Source organism: Oryzias latipes, chromosome 11 (genome assembly GCF_002234675.1).
Source record: "Oryzias latipes chromosome 11, ASM223467v1".
In the NCBI taxonomy this organism is placed as follows: domain Eukaryota; kingdom Metazoa; phylum Chordata; class Actinopteri; order Beloniformes; family Adrianichthyidae; genus Oryzias; species Oryzias latipes.
Genome location: NC_019869.2, coordinates 20,122,863 through 20,139,623, shown reverse-complemented (window position 1 = coordinate 20,139,623; position 16,761 = coordinate 20,122,863). Strand labels below are relative to the sequence as shown.

General features: G+C 40.0%; 1 long non-coding RNA gene across 2 annotated transcripts; it reads right to left on the bottom strand.

Moving 5' to 3' along the window:
* Positions 1 to 6,791: 6,791 nt before the first annotated feature.
* LOC111948206 lies at positions 6,792 to 7,964 on the bottom strand. 2 transcript variants are annotated; one of them, XR_002874166.1, is made up of 3 exons: positions 7,925 to 7,964; positions 7,211 to 7,290; positions 6,792 to 7,132 (listed from the first exon to the last, which is right to left on the bottom strand). It is a non-coding gene; the product is annotated as an uncharacterized LOC111948206 (long non-coding RNA). The 2 variants fall into 2 exon arrangements; XR_002874165.1 differs by lacking the exon at positions 7,925 to 7,964 and having other exon boundaries at positions 7,211 to 7,556.
* Positions 7,965 to 16,761: the final 8,797 nt, after the last annotated feature.

Below are 16,761 nucleotides of genomic sequence, written 5' to 3'. Positions count from 1 at the left end.
AGTGGGGGGAAAAACTCTGGTTCACTTTAAGCAAACCTAATTTGTCCAGTTTGGATACACCCTTAGTCCCATGCACCCGTATGGGGGTTGGCTCGTACAGGTGCTGCAGGGTTTTGGGTTATTCAAGTCTGTGGAGGACCTTATGCCTCAGTTACAGCTACCCTTACGGGTAGATGAGGGCTGCCTGCAGGTGAAAAGTAGGCAGGTCTGAATGGAGATAACAGATGGAGGGGAAATATCAAAATCGTGGTCTTCTCAATATGCCCATGGATCAAAAATGTCTATGCATAGTTTGCACAGGTTGGTGGAAAGGGGTGTGAACTTCCAACAGGTTTACTCCTGATTGGAAAAGGTTTTTGCCATAGAAACGTTCACTCAGACTGTGAATTAAATGGGACACCATCCATACGTCCTTACCAAATCCGAGTACCTGATTGGTCAAAGTTCGACCTGGTTTACCTGTCAACTTGCGTTCAGTTGCTGCACGTTTTGTAGAGCCTGAAAAAGGTTGTAGAAACGTGCACAGCTACCCGTGAGTAATACGGTTTTTGATGTGGAAGCCTGAAATGCACATATGCACAGTTACATAGACTTTTCATTGCAACAAACAATGCAGAGGGCGGTGTGAGCATAGCTTCATAGTTGAAGTGGACCTAAGATATACATTACTGACCTCTCTCATCTTTTTAAGTGGTAAAACTTGGAAAATCTGTGACTTTTTCTTCCATTTGGTTTCTTTTAACTTTGGTCGACAATTGTTGGAGTTATTCTTTGCGGATCTGCGGCAAAGAAACCAAGCCTGCAAACACCTTGTGCAAGAAGAGGCTCCCTGGTAATCACCATAAGACCTGCACTCTTCTGGCACATATTGGCCCTCACAGAAGATATAAAAATGAAGAAGGATCAGGAAAAGATGGCAGTAACAAAAATCACGCCCAATTCTTTTCACTCAGGTTGTTAATTCAGTGCGATTCACCACACTTGCACACTTATCTGAGGAGCCGCTGAAGAATACGGCAGATATGAAATCTCATTCCACGGAAAAAATGAACACAGAGTCGGCCAACAAAGAAACTGAAGCGGGAGGTTTGAAAAGACCAGAGGAAAGAAAATAACCCAGATGTTAATTCATTTTAGCGCGGCACTCCATGCGCAGCACAAATCACTTCATTTTCATTCACATGATGAACTGGAACTACATTCCCTGCTTATTGCCCATTTAGTTTCACTGCAGAACATTAGAGGAGAGAGAGCAAGTGAGAAAAAAAACCCCACAAAGATCTGCTTTATCATTTCCACCAACATCCCTTCGGTCAGCCCTAAGGTACCGATGGATCATTTAATGTACTCCTTGATCTGACACAATTACCACCAAATCTGTGGCCCCCAAATTTTAATTGGAAACAGAAATCCTAAGCAAGAAGAGGAGATGTTCTCTGCAGAGAAGAATGGAGCACTCTGAGAACATTTGATAACCTTCTATTTAGCAGGTGAAGCAGCCGGACCGAGAAAGCTGGACCGAGGCCAACAAGGAGAGCTATGAGTGAAGTCCAGCCACTTTCAGAATCTCTAAATCCCTTTTGGGATCATATGATTGCTGGAGCCTGTCCAAGTCACTGTTGGCCAAAGGTGGGACACACTCTGGACAGGTCGACAATTTGTCGCAGGACCACACACTCAAACAGATTCATATGCACACCTAAGAGACCCTTTAGAATCCCCAATTAACCAATGAAGCATGTTTGTGGACTGTAGGAGGAGGCCAGAGACCAGAGGCTTTGGGCCTTCATGGAAGGTAGTGAAGTGAGGGAAGGTAATCCTATATAAGTATATTTGCCATTTTACCATTTTTGACAGTTGATATGAATCCCTCAGGGTCCATGCATCAAATGGGCGTATCAGCTGCCACACCGACTTTACTAGAATTATCGAGAGAAGAAGTATAATTTTCCACATTTTGCAGCTAATGTTGTAATTCTGCATGGTAAAGTTACATGCCTCGCTTCATGAAGTGCTGTAGCCTCAACTGAAGCCGGTTTTTATTAATGAAAGAGGCTCACAAGTGGCGGCTGAAAGGCTCTCTGGACCTGTGCAGCCATTACACGGAGTAGGGGGGGGGGTTCCCTACTCGGGAGTGCTGAGAGTTGGAGATGCTCTTTGATGGGGTCTTGTTGGGGGGGGGGGGGGGGGTGACTGTGTGTGTGTGTGTTCCAGGATGTGTTGAGGTGTGGGCCTCTGACAGAGACGGAGAGGCAGGACTGTGGTAATGGAGTCTGCAGTCATGTTGAGTCATCACACTGATACATGTGGCCCCCCCCTCAGGGGAAAAGGTGCTGTCTTACTGTCATTGCCAACTTGCCAAAACACTCACATACACACAGATTAACACTTTTACACACTCATTCATGATTCATAAATTAACACACATTTACTACTTGCAAACACAGTTACTGTACACCAGCGTGTTCTCAAACCGTACGTCTGCACTCCTCCTCTGTGAAGGTTTGTAAGAAGTAACATTTTTCAAAATTAATTAACACTTCAACACCGGAGGTGTCGAATAACACACGCTATTTGACCTAACGTAAGTCTTCAATCTATCATGAGCATTTTGGCCATGTTGTAATTCTTCAACCCAACCTAACTCTTGGATCAATCGTATCTTCTTGACCTAACGTAACTTTCCAACCTACCATAATTCTTCAACCCATCGAAACTCTAAACTTACCATAAATCTATGACCTACCATATATCTTTGACCTTCCGTAAATCTTCGGTCTACTGTAACTCTTAACCAACTGTAACTTTTTGAACTATCGAAACTCTTCAACCTACCATCTATGACCTCCTGAAGGTCTTTGAGCTACTGTAACTCAAAGACCTACCTTAAATCTTCAATATACCGTAACTCCATGACCTACCGTAACTCTTCAACCTACTATAACTCTTGGACCTAATGTAACTCTTTGACCTATCAGAACTTTTTGACCAACCATAACTTTATGACCTAATGTAACTCTTCAACCTACCATAAATCTTTGACCAACCATAACTCTTAGACGTATCAGAACTCTTCAACCTATCCTAACTCCTCAATTTAATGTAAATCTTTGACCTATTGGGACTCTTTGATCTTTTGGAAACTCCTCAACCTACCATAACTCTTTAACCAACTGTTACTTTTCAACCTACTGTAACTCTTTGGCTGTAGGTCTTGCATAATGCCGCTTTTCTCCGTGACAGATTCAGACTGAATGTATGTGATTCCAACCGGAATAAAGCAGCTTTGGACCAGTCAGTCCAATAAATCAGCTGGTTTACGTTGATTGATTAAACAAGTCTTTACTGTAAAATGTCGCATATCAGTACAACACTACTTTTCTCTGCTTCAGGATCTGCTAGAATTATATAAATTGCATAAATGGTCAAAGAGTTATGATAGTCAAAATGTTTTAATAGAAGTTCAACATTGGCTAAGTGATACTTAATATTGGTTTTGTACTGTTTCATTGCTAGTAGTTGATATATCTGTTACTACTCTATCTGCAGAACAATTCCTTTTTTTTCTGGAATTGAAAAGCATTATCCTTTTTGTTGGAAATCTTTGTTTCTAAATAAGGAAAGACAACCGTTGGGCATGCTGTGTCTGGTCTCATCACCACTTTATCCTTGTTGGCCTGAACAATAGATAGCATCTTTCTTATAAGTGATAAAGGGAAGGTGATGAGGAGTGTGCCACCCTGCTGTGTTTATGTGTGGATGTCTGTGGCTCGCCATGAGTACAAAGCACCGATAACATCAGTTTATTGAAAGGAAGTGAGACAGAAACATGGATGTCCTCCAGCTGCGACTTTCCGCCAACAGTGGAAGGATGAGTTCATACCCGGATAAGAGCTTAAAGCCCAGAGTCCAGATAAGAGCTGGTTATGTAAGATTAATTTAGTTACAAGGCTCTTCAAGGAAATTGGGCAGATTGGGGTAAAATAAAGTTAAAAGAGTCCAGAACTGACCACATCTAATACATCATCCTCAAAGAGCAGCCCATTGTGGGTTTGCAAAGTTATTTGAAACCTCAGTAATGCTTGTCATGCTGCATCAAGTAAGGCTTTAGTGGAAGACAAGCATTTTTTTTTTTTTTCAAAATTTAATAAATGTTTTGTTTGAAAAATAATTTAACTCGTCATGTATTTGGGTCTTTGTGTTGGAATAAAAAAACATTCAAAATTTTTGAAAGAAGCAGAAAGAGTCCCACAAAAATTAAAATATTTATTGAAAACAAAATTTAAAAAGCTAACAATCTAACCATTGCCAACTGAAAAACAATACAAAAGAAAGCAAAACAATGATGATATAATGGCAAGTGAAAACGTGAAAAAATAAACGGTTTCAAAGTCATGTATGGAGCCGGAAAAAAGTAGATTTAAAAATCCACTACCAAAACCAAAATTAATGTGTCGGGGAAATCCAAAAGAAGTTTTTAAATTAAAATGGGATGGCCGTAGAACCTACAGCTTGGCAGCCGTTTTGTGTCAAAGTCTGAGATTTGCAGATTTTGATGGTTTCCCACAACATGGGAAAAGGAAACTTTTCCTCGAGTGATCGTCACAAAAGGACATGCGGCCAGTGTGAGGATAAAACCAACAGAAAATGTGTTATTTTGAAAAACGTTTTTTTTTTCAACTATTCACATTCAACTCTGACGAGTCTGACAGTGGTAGAAGTGCGGTGAATCAGAGATTTCTATGTAAGCCATTAGGCATGTAGTGGCTACTCGGCCAGTCAGGATGGGTGAAAAGTGGGCGGCAAAGTTGGAAGGGCGGGTGTAGGTGGGAGGCTTGGACGAGGGTGTGTAGCAGCTGCAGGTGGCGAGTGGCAGGGGGTGGTGGGTGGGGAAGCGCCACACAACATTAAACCGTTTGTCTTCTTTTTTGTTTTCAAGCTAATTTAGCTTTTATCTTTACTGTATCATACATCTTAAACTTGACACTAATCTGCAGCTAATAATTTTTTTGGCTAATGTTTGTAATTTATTCTTTTTGTTTGACCTAACGCAATAATAGGATTTTCCTATGTTTTTTTGTTCACCAGGTAGTTTAGCATTTAGAGATCCAGATGACTTGATGTTAATGTTGGCTAATGAAGAGAAATTGTGTCAGTTTAACTCGTGGTTCTGGTTAAAGAACAAACTCTAATGAGACTGCAGGAAATTATAACACCTGCATGTTCTCTGTTCATCATATCAGAAGTTAATTGGTTTCAGGTATACAGCTTTTTGTTTTTTGTTCAGCTTTGCCTCCACAGAGGTGCAGATAAAGCACAGGAGATGTGAGTCCAAAAAACAAAACAAAACATATGGTGTCAAAATAGAGCCTAAAGTATTGCGCATCAAAACAGTAAAACCGCGCATCAAAACCCCAAATCTGCGAATCAAAATGCATAAATTGAGAACCAAAACCCACAATTTGCAACCAAAAGCCTTTCCCCAAAGCACAATCCTATTTCTCAGCTGCCGATTTGTTTTCTCGCCATTCTGAAATCCTGTTTTTGAGTTGCAGTTTTATTTTGAAACTGTCTTTTTGAGTTGCGCTTTTATTTTTTGAGTTGCGCTTTTATTTTTTGCGGTTTTGATTCTAAAACCTGTCGACACGTAAAAACAGCGACATGTCAGTCAATGGGAGGGGAGGCGGGACATCCCTGATATCCAGAAGCTCATTGGCTACCGAATAAGACCGAGTCTTACGTCAACAGACCAGTTTAGAATGTGCCGGTAAGTTTCTCATGTTTTTCATATCTTTTACTATATTAAAAGATCAAAATTGTACTTTATTTAACCAGAGGACCCCAGCACATTCAGATGAGGAGCTCCACCAGTAGCTGCTAGTGAAAAAGATGTTAGAAAGTTAGATGTTGCATGACAAACTATCAGCATTGTTCTCCTGTGTTAGCATGCTAGCTAGCTCAATGCTAGCGGGGTATCCAGCTCTTCTCATGACTTTTGTGGATTAAACAAAGTACATTTTTTACCACAGTGTCAGGATCAGTCATGTCAACCTGGGAATAATTGCCCGTGGATTGTCACTAGGGTTAATCAAATAGTTTTTTAAGAAGTACATTCATGTATATATAAGGTTTTTCAATATTTCCTTAGGGATTACACAGATGGATTGAACAAAAGCAACATATTGCTGCAAGAAAGTGACACCTTTCCTAGTTTGGGATCAAGTTAATCCCTATTTAAAATAAATAAATAAAAGAAACACAATTTTTATTTGAAGTACCAGAGCAAATTTCCCACAGGTGGGATCAATAAAGTTTTTCTGATTCTGAACTGTATTCCAAAATAATTTTCTCAACCTTAAAGATTGCAGGTTAACACAGGAAGTTACCTTTCACAATATGCAGCTACTGAGTAGCAATTAAGGTGTGTGTGTGTGTGTGTGTGTGTATATATATATAAATATATACACACACACACACTCATTTTAACTGTCTTAAATACATTTTTCTTTGTGTGCAGGATGCTGTGGACATTGGACGACAGACTAACTTAAACCAGGCAGAGCAGGAAACTGTTGGAGTTGTTCCCTCTGTGGCTTGTCCTCTCTCCTCTCAGACCTGTTCAACCCTTGTGGGACATCAGAAAACCATGGCCAAGACATTAACATTTATGTACTGATCTATGCATGTCATCACAGCAGGATGTAACAAAAACTAACAATGTGAACAGATCTCATCTGCCTTACAAAATACTGCCCCCCTTAAGAAAATAAATGGCTAATAATCACCACTGGTATTTTGTAAAGCTTCATTTTTTAATGTTTGACCATTGAATGTGTTTTGTACAAAAGACTGATGGTTTTGCAAAGATCTCTGAAACACAGAGTCAAGTGCATTAGATTCTGTAAAATTCTGAACCACAATTCAGAGAAATTAAAATAACTGTTTTTAAAACTCCTTAAAAGACTTGAGGTGGAAAAGTCACTGTTTTCGTACAGGCACTAAGAAATGGGAAGCAGACAGTGTGGTCAAAATGGACAACTATTTTAAAGGCTTCTCTTTCAGTTGACAGGAGATGTCTGTGAGCCTGCTGGACAGCCTTTGCATCACACTGGGACGTCTTTGGGGCCTGCATCTGGAAAGAAACAAAAACAGCAAAGTTAATTAACCAAAAAAAGAAGAGAAAAATTAAGATTAAATTTTTTTTCATTACCTTAAAGAAGTTGTAGACATCCACGTCGTAGCTGCCTCAGTATTCCTGCCTTTTTTGTTATGGTATGCATAACAACGGCCCTTATAGAAAACAACAGACATACAGCAATAGTCAATTTTAAAACCACCACCCAATTAAATATACTAATAATTCTATTGATGTCTAATACTGGAATAATTTTAAGTGGAATAAAACACGTTTTTGCTGGTCTGCTACAATTTACTCTGCTCTGGTTCACTCGAATACCGGACTTCTGCCAGTCTGCATAGTGCAGACGCATACATTTTGAATAATATGGCACAGCAATATTGTTTCTCTGTTCAATAATTCCCTCTGTCTGTTACAAACCCTGAAAAATATTGAGAAACCTTATAGGTTATAACATATTTGATTAACCCTAGTGACAATTCACGGACAATTATTCCCAGGTTTACATGACTGATCCTGACACTGTGGTAAAAAAATGTACTTTGCTTAATCCACAAAAGTCATGAGAAGAGCTGGATACCCCGCTAGCATTGAGCTAGCTAGCATGCTAACACAGGAGAACAATGGTGATAGTTTTTCATGCAACATCTAACTTTCTAACATCTTTTTTCACTAGCAGCTAGTGGTGGAGCTCCTCATCTGAATGTGCTGGCGTCCTCTGGTTAAATAAAGTACAATTTTGATCTTTTAATATAGTAAAAGATATGAAAAACATGAGAAACTTACCGGCACATTCTAAACTGGTCTGTTGACGTAAGACTCGGTCTTATTCGGTAGCCAATGAGCTACTGGATATCAGGGATGTCCCGCCTCCCCTCCCATTGACTGACATGTCGCTGTTTTTACGTGTCGACAGGTTTTAGAATCAAAACCGCAAAAAATAAAAGCGCAACTCAAAAAATAAAAGCGCAACTCAAAAAGACAGTTTCAAAATAAAACTGCAACTCAAAAACAGGATTTCAGAATGGCGAGAAAACAAATCGGCAGCTGAGAAATAGGATTGTGCTTTGGGGAAAGGCTTTTGGTTGCAAATTGTGGGTTTTGGTTCTCAATTTATGCATTTTGATTCGCAGATTTGGGGTTTTGATGCGCGGTTTTACTGTTTTGATGCGCAATACTTTAGGCTCTATTTTGACACCATAAAAACAAAAAACCTTATAGGCAAACACACAAACATGCACAGGTAGAAACCTGATGAGACATTCAGCCAGCAGAATCCCAAACCCGATTATGAAAAGATTTCTCATTTTTCTCGCTCTCTCCTCACTTTTATTTCATTTCGAATGTCTTGACACGACATAAATTCATTTGTGTTGCTGAAGCATGCAACAGGAAAAAAAGAAAACGGAGAACAACAAATGGGGATTCTGCCTCACGCAGGTATTACTAGTAATAAACCCCAGGCACCTTTGGTTCCTGAGACCAGAACGGACAAATTTAAACATTAAAACTTCCAAACAATTTCACAGAAAAGAAAAAAACCTTTAAAAAGTTGCAAATATTGAGACAAAAATGCAACCTTGGTACAGTAGTTCCCCCCATGTGCACGCACTCATGTGGACGAGGACCCAGACCAGCCAGCAGGAACAGGAGCTCACCATAATGTGATTTGGTCTCGATTAAAATGGTGGGAATTGGATCTGAGGTAAAAGGCCATGTCAGGAGAGAACAAATGGGCATGGCGGCGCACGGAAGAAGATGAATGACTGTCTGCGAGATGGAGAGATGAGGTGGAGGGGGGGCAATGGAGGAAGAGATGATAGGAGCAAGAAAAAGTCAGGAACAGTAGAGTGTTGGCGGGGTTATATTAATCCATTACAGGGAGCCCTCACTCGCAGTCACATTTGCAGCCTCCATTTTTTCAAAAGTGATCTGCATGAGGAAAAGAAGGTTGCATGCTCCTCATCATCATCCTCCCTTTCCAGGATTATCTTTGCTCTTCTTTTTTCTAACACCGCATTCATTAATTTCCTCCTTCATGATTAATTTTTAAAGAGTTAGCACTTCCATGTTTTGAAAAGGACGCTACCAATACACCACTACCAAATCCAAGTCCCTGGTTGGTTAAAGTTCAACTGGTTTAACTTTCAGGATGAGTTTGATTGATACTCGTTTCATGCGTAGAGCCCCAAAATGGAATTAAAAACGTATGTAACAATACGTGATAGCAAGAGGTTTTTTTTAACATGAAAGCCCTAAACGCGCTCACACATGCTTTTACATTTATTTTTAATTGAAAGGGGCTGCCTGAACGCACATTTCCAAGACCGGTGTGGCCCAGTGGGCCATAATCATCAACCCTTTAACACCGGAGCTCCAGTGTTTAGTCTTTCGAGTACTATTACTATAGTACGATAACCAAGTCTTGTTCTAAAGAGCAGACAGAAGGCTGTTACAGTAGACTATCCTGCAGGAGGGGAAGCCATGAAACAGCTTCTCTACTTTTTGTCTGTCCGCAAAAAATAGTTGTGGGCGGAGCTTCACATTTACTCCTGCTTGCTAAGAAACTGTATGAGAACTAGACCGAGTAAGTGTGACGTTACCCATAGAAAATGGGGGACGTCAGATGTATTTCTGTCTTGATTTCATTGCACAGAAACACACATTCAAGCACTGACAAAAACATCCAGAATGTTCCTAATTTCCTCTTTTAAGAAGAAAATGGATATGTTTTTCAAGCCAGAGTCTGTGTGATACTTTAACCTAGCGTATGTCTAGTAAATGCATTCATTGCAGTGCACAACCATGAGACAGTGATTACATCTTTCATAAGTCTACATGTGAGTGTCACTCAGTGATGGCAGGTTTGCAGCAAACCCGTAACAAAAGAGATGTTTAGAGTTGATTTCGTACTCTGAGAGGACTGGTTCTCAGAGGAGAATGTAGCCAGAATCCATCTAACTGCAACAGATGCTGATTTTACTTTTTCCAGCAGATCTCAAACTATTCATGACACTTCCTGTGATGTTTAGGTTTACACTGAAGTGCCACATATATGACTCAAAAATGCAAAAAAGCAGAAAATTAGGAAATTATGTTCTTCAACTGAAAAGTTTAGGATTTTTATTCTAAAAATATGAAACACAAGTGACCAATTCACTTATCCTGAGGAGATCAAAACGCATACATTTGTTGTTTATTCAGCTCCTTCTTCAAACAGCTTAAACTGAGAGTCTCAATGGATGAATTCAACCCTTGCGTGACAGACGTCCAGATCAATTTTCCAACATCATTGAGATTCTTTTAAGAGAATGAATTGGTTTCTTGAGTTCTAGTCTTAGTCTCAACCTTAACATTGTTTGCTATTTTAATATGATGTTTCCATATAAAAGTCCAGGAGAACAATGAATATGAGATGTTTAAGACAATTATTTTTGACTTTACATGAATTTCAACAATCATTACAGCTAACATTTGACAAATTGTTGTTTTATAGTACTGCTAGTATTAGATTTTCCAAGTGGGCTGTCCCGTTTCCTTTTTGCCCTTGGAGCATATTTGTTCAAATAGTTTCTGAAATGAACATATTTCAATCTCCGTTTGTATTTGTAAAGAGAAGTCCTGTTGACAATGAAAGATTCAGTCAGAGTTACTCACATCTAAGACATCTGAATGTCTGATCTGAAATCTCTGATTATGAAATCATGCAAATGTATAAGAAAGCCTCAGAGGAAATCGTGAGGCAATCATTTTTGATTCTTGTCTTTAGGGAGTGACAATAAGTCAGACTAAACTCTGGGTGACTCCATCCTTCCTTCAGTCTGTCCTCGACCACGATCGATACATCAGCAGCTCAGAAGAGTCAGAGCAAGAAAAGCAAAGAGATTCAAAGACTCCACAGCCATTCGAACAGACTGCACTCTCTTTCACCCTGTGCTTGTCCTTGCCTCTCTTTTCATTTGGGACGTTCGCCTGACTTTTCCTCTTTACCACTATTTCTTCTTCAGATACCTGCCTCTGGTTTCCTTCAGCTTGTGTCTTTTTCTTTTTGTATGTTTGTTCTCCTCCACACTTTCAAGCTTCAGCCTGTCAGAGCTGCGATGCAGAGGAGAACGTTTCATCTGCTGGGATGTGCTGCAGCTGTGAAACATTAATCATGTCCACAGAGAGCGCCGGGCTTTCAGCGCAACAGACTTGTGCGTCGTGTTGTCGAGCACTGTAAACAAGGCAAGTTCTGCTGTAAGGATCACACATGAAGACAAAGCATTAGCTCTTGGCAAACTTCAGCAGATTTCTGCTGATTAAACGGCTACAAAAACATGAAGGTTTCCTCACAATAATTTGTCAAGACTATTGTTTTCCAGATTTTTTCTAACTTTTTTCTTGAAAGTTTTTTTTTTACTGAAGGCAATGTTAATGCAAGTGATCAAATGAGCATCTGAAACTACAGACACACATTCAATAAAGATGTTCATTTGGTGCATATTGATGTGACGATACGTGGAAAAACTGCAAGAAATTGTGTTTCTTTACGTGAAATCTTCACCGATATACTCACAGTACTTTCACTGGGAAGAAGTATGGTGTCCCAGAAGGCTCACAACACAACACTTTAGATTTCGCAACACAACACTAAAAAAATTAACTCACAACACAACACAATAACTCAAAACAAAACACTTTAACTCAAAACGGAAGTATACATGCAACAGAAGTGCTTTTGTTCTGAAATTTCCACTGGGCTAAAACATCGGTAATCACGTCTACATTCAGAATCCACGAGATCCGTTCAAAGATTCTCCCGGTACCAGCAGCTTCTCTCCCGCTCCGTCTGAGAGCAGTCTGGGTCAGCATGTTCTTGTGTCTATGGAACCCACTTGGAGGCTAACTGTCCCTCAAAAACCGGAGAGGGGAAAATAAAGTTAGCTGACCCTTTTAATTATTATTATTGTAGCTGCAGGGCTCCAGACTAACTTTTTTCACTAGGAGCACTGTGGCCCCTAACTGAAAATTTTAGGGGCGCAACCAGAAAATTTAGGGGCGCATACCGTAAATCAACATTCTAACCCAATTTACTAATTTCCACTTTATTACTAATAAATACTTTAATAATAGATGCAGAAATTACAATGTGCTGTTTCTAATTCAGTGTCACATTTTATTCTGCACTTTTGAAGATTCAACAAGAAGGTAAACTGACAGCACCATCACTATCATGACAGTACAAATAAGTAAAGAAAACGGATGGAAATTTATCTTTGTGACACCAAATAGGTGCAGCCAAGATGCACAACAAGCGTGTTTGAGATCACCCAGGTGGACTCAACGCTGCGCAGATCACCTGGTGTGTGACATATATTTTTGTTTTTGCTCCAACATTAACTGTCAATCATCACAAAAATATCGCGAGAAAGGGGTGGGAGCAAGGGGCAAACCTACCCGGACACAGCTGGAAACTGAACTGACTGAAAGCTGCCCTACAGACTACAAAACAATGCATTATGGGACATGTGTCCTGATGGTTTTTGTAGTTGAGTGATTAATTAAAATAATTTAAAATACCAATTCATTAAAAAAGGCTACATAAACTACAAAACGTTAAAATAATCATAAAATATATAATAACATAGATCATACTAAGGGGGAGAGGAGTATTAAATCTAAATTGAATGTTAAGGACAACTCCAATTTCCTGTTCTCCTTCAGTCTTGCTGCAGATTCGCCTTCATCTCACAGCCGCCGCCCCCCCCCCCCCCCTCATCTCAAACACGTCTATCGTTGCATTTTCCCCACGTATTTTCAGTGAGTCTAAAACTAATGTTATTTTTGCTCGAGCGTGTTAAAAGTTCAAGCCCCGTTAGCTGTCACGCATGTAGGTGTGGGACATTTATTCTCCTCAGCTGACCCGACTCCCGCGGGACGGGGGCGGTCGGTGTGCTGCCGTAACCGTAGCCAAAACCTAAACCTTCCTCCGGGTCTGTGTGACCCAGAGAAAAGTTCAGCACGGACTGCATGTATTTAGAAAATTACGAGCAAATAAATACGTTCTAAAGGAAAGTAAGGAACTCCTTAATGTGGTCCGGGGAGGGGGCTGTCAGGTTTCCTGCTTGCAAAACCCTGTCATTGTCACGCCCCCAAGAGTCATATACCCCACTGTGATTGGTTGGTCAGCTCTAGGCCCCTCCCCCTACACGCATTTTAGCCACTCACAGTGGCTTTCCCTATTCTTCTCACACGCAGTGGCCGCCTCACAGACAGGCATCACGCGAGAGTGTACGTGCTCGCGTTTCATGAGTATGTGCGCGAGTGTGTGTGTCTGCCTGCGTGCGTGTGCGCTTGCGTCTCATTGATTATTTCATTGATCATTGACGTGCCCTTCCAAGTTTAATGTCTAAAAAAATACGGAGGGTGGGGGAGGCAAATTTACTGCTCGCACATGTGCGACTGGATGTAAAATTTAGTCGCACACTCTCAAATTTTGGTCGCAAAATGCGACCAATTGCTCGCAGTCTGGAGCCCTGAGCTGTGTAAATAAGAAAACTATCAGTTTGGTAAAGTTTGAAAGAGCTTCACAGATTCAGACTTCCGGCTCAATAGCTCTTCTGATAAACGTTCAAATGTGACTGCAAGTATCTCAATCATTTTGTATTAACCCAGACAGTGTACTACAAATGCATTTCTAAAGAAAAAAGATCATTTTCACTGCCTCTTAATGAGAATTGTTCTCTTCCAGCAGTAAATACAGACACACAGCGAGCCGGCTGCAAGGAACCGTCAACAAAATGCAAGTGGAGTGGAAATTTCAGAAGCTTTTTGTTCGGAAGCTAACAAACTACTTCCGCTGCATATATACTTCGTTTTCTAAAGTGTTTTTTGTTGTGAGTTATTGTGTTGTGTTATGAGTTATTGTTTCGTATTGTGAGTTATTGTCTTGTATTGTGTTGCGAGTTATTGTTTTGTATTGTGTTGTGAGTTATTGTTTTGTGTTGTGTTATTGTGGTGTGACTTAAAGTGTTGTGTTGTGAGTTATTGTTTTGTGTTGTGAGTTATTGTGTTGTATTTATTGTGTTGTGAGTTAAAGTGTTGTGTTGCGAGTTATTGTTTTGTGTTGTTTTATTGTTTTGTGAGTTATGGTTTTGTGTTGTGAGTTATTGTGTTGTGACTTAAAGTGTTGTGTTGTGAGTTATTGTTTTGTGTTGTTAGTTATTTTGTGTTGTGAGTTATTGTGTTGTGTTTTAAGTTATTGTTTCATGTCGTGAGTTATTCTTTTTTAGTATTGGGACGAATTGTAGTGTTATTTTGTGTTGTGTTGCGAAATCTAAAGTCTTGTGTTGTGACCCTTTTGGGCCACCTTACAGAAATGATGTCGCATCAGCACCATGGTCAGCACCCGGCGCGGGCCCTCACCATGCTTTGTTTTAATTAAACAGTTGGATTCCCCCTGGTCCGTACCAGTTCTAACTCAGTTGCTCGGCAGGAGACCCTCGGCGGGAGCTGCAACTGGGGAGATCCGTGAGAAGGGTCCGCACATAAAAAGAAGAGATTGTCTTTAAAAAATGCTTTAGTTTTTCACATTTTTATGCAATCTTTTTGTTCAACCCATGGGATAAAAGCTGAACGTTGTTTTGAGCTGTTTTATTTACAATTCCCTGTGGTAATGTACAGAAACTAAAGTAGAAAGAATGTGTCTCTGTCCAAATATTTATGGTCCTGACTGTAGAAGGAAAAAATTTGAGATTCTTGTGACCCATTTCTATCACCTGCAGATCTATTCTACTGTCATCCAAAGCTCTCTATTGTGGATTAGTTACTCACAAATCCACAACTTCCACCTTTCTGGATTTTTTTCAGATTTTCCAGAGAAGATGTAGCCTAAGTCAATTTTCACCTTTAGGATTAAAATTTAAATTCAATTTGGAGTTGGTCTAAATCCATTGAGAGAACAATCTCAGCGTGTTGGAAATGTCTCTATTTTAAATGTCAGAGCAGACACATTTGACTGGGACTTTGCTACATGTATAAGAAGATGAAGAAATTTGGAAAAAGCAGGAATTGCGAAAAATCTAGAGAATATCTGTGGTATACCGAGGAGCTGCAGATGCTTGTTTATATATGACAGTCAAAAACCTAGTGACATTTGCTACTTTTCTACTTGCTGCTTTTTCCCCATCCTGCATAGACCTCCTTATAGCGCCCCTACATGAGAAACTGTTGGAAATGCATAATTCTTCTACCAATCAGTTTAGTTTGCTTCAGTTTTTGGTTTTCTCCACTACCAAACCAAATGAAGATAAGTTCATCAGCAATCCTCACATGTTCCAGAGCCAAGAGGATCGTATGAGACACTTTGACTATTTTAACACCAAAAAATATCTCAATAACTTTTATTTTCTTTTTGAGAATCATATTAGATACTTTTTTCCACCCTCAAATGAAATTCGTGATGAAGTATTTCTCTTTAAACTGTAGCTGCAGTTCTGACTTCTTTTTTTTAAAATTTCATTTAAATGAAAGCTTTCTGTTCTTGGAAAAAAATGATTGCTCACAGGAAGTTGATTTCATTTGCGCCCCACTGAGTCCCCAGTCAAATTAAACAGAGTGTTTACTGAGGGAACATGCAGAGAATCACCACACAGAGAAGCCTAAACTGATAGACATTTGCCACAAGCCAGAGTCCTTGGAGAGTACACTGATGTCAGCGCTGAACATTGTAGATGGATGTTGTGAAGGCCAGTCCTGAGTCTATGATTAACTAAATCCGGATTGTTCCAGGAGTCTTGATGGATATTAAGATGCAGTTTTGCTTAACATTTGACATTAACATTTGATGTTGTACCTAAAGCCTATAGAATCTGAGATGCAGGCCCTGAGATGTTTTCTTTCCAATCTTTCAGAAAAAGGTTTAATTGGCTGGTTTTTCAAAGGACACACATTTTGCCCCAGGATATCTCCAAAGTTGGTAATAAATTACTTATAAACACATTAGTAATGCTTGTTAATGTTTTATTAATTGTTTGTTGAGGAATCTTTGTCCAAAGTGTTACCCAGGAGTTTAATAAAGTTCTCCTGTGATAAGTGCTGTCACCTTTTGCTTCATCGTGTGCCAAAATTAGACAAATGTATTCAATGGTTGAGCATTTTTCTTCAGTCTATCTCCTTGAATTGTAGTCTCTTGAAAAGCTGCTGTAGGTGTGTTCACAGATCGATCCTCAAGGTCTCCAGCAGCTTTTCTTCATTTCATCCAGCAGTAATACAATGATCCTTTCCACCTTAAGTAGCCAGTTTATTTTGATCCAACAATTGTGTAGTTGTTGACAGAAACAAACTAAGAGCTCCAAATTTTGAGCTGATCAAGGTATCAAGCCACGGCCAAACGTACATTGAGCCATCTGGTTCCTTCAGAAAATCAATCTGTCATCAGGTTTTCTAAACTTTTATACCAGACTGGTACGGTGTGGCCGTGGTGCAGCGGTAGGGCGGTCGACCCATGATCGTAATATTGCAGGTTCGATTCCCGCCTTGCACGCCCATGTGTCGAAGTGTCCTTGGGCAAGACACTGACACTGAACCCCACCTTGCCTCTGGTGGGAGATTGGCGCCAGTGTTTGGCAGCGGAGCCGCCA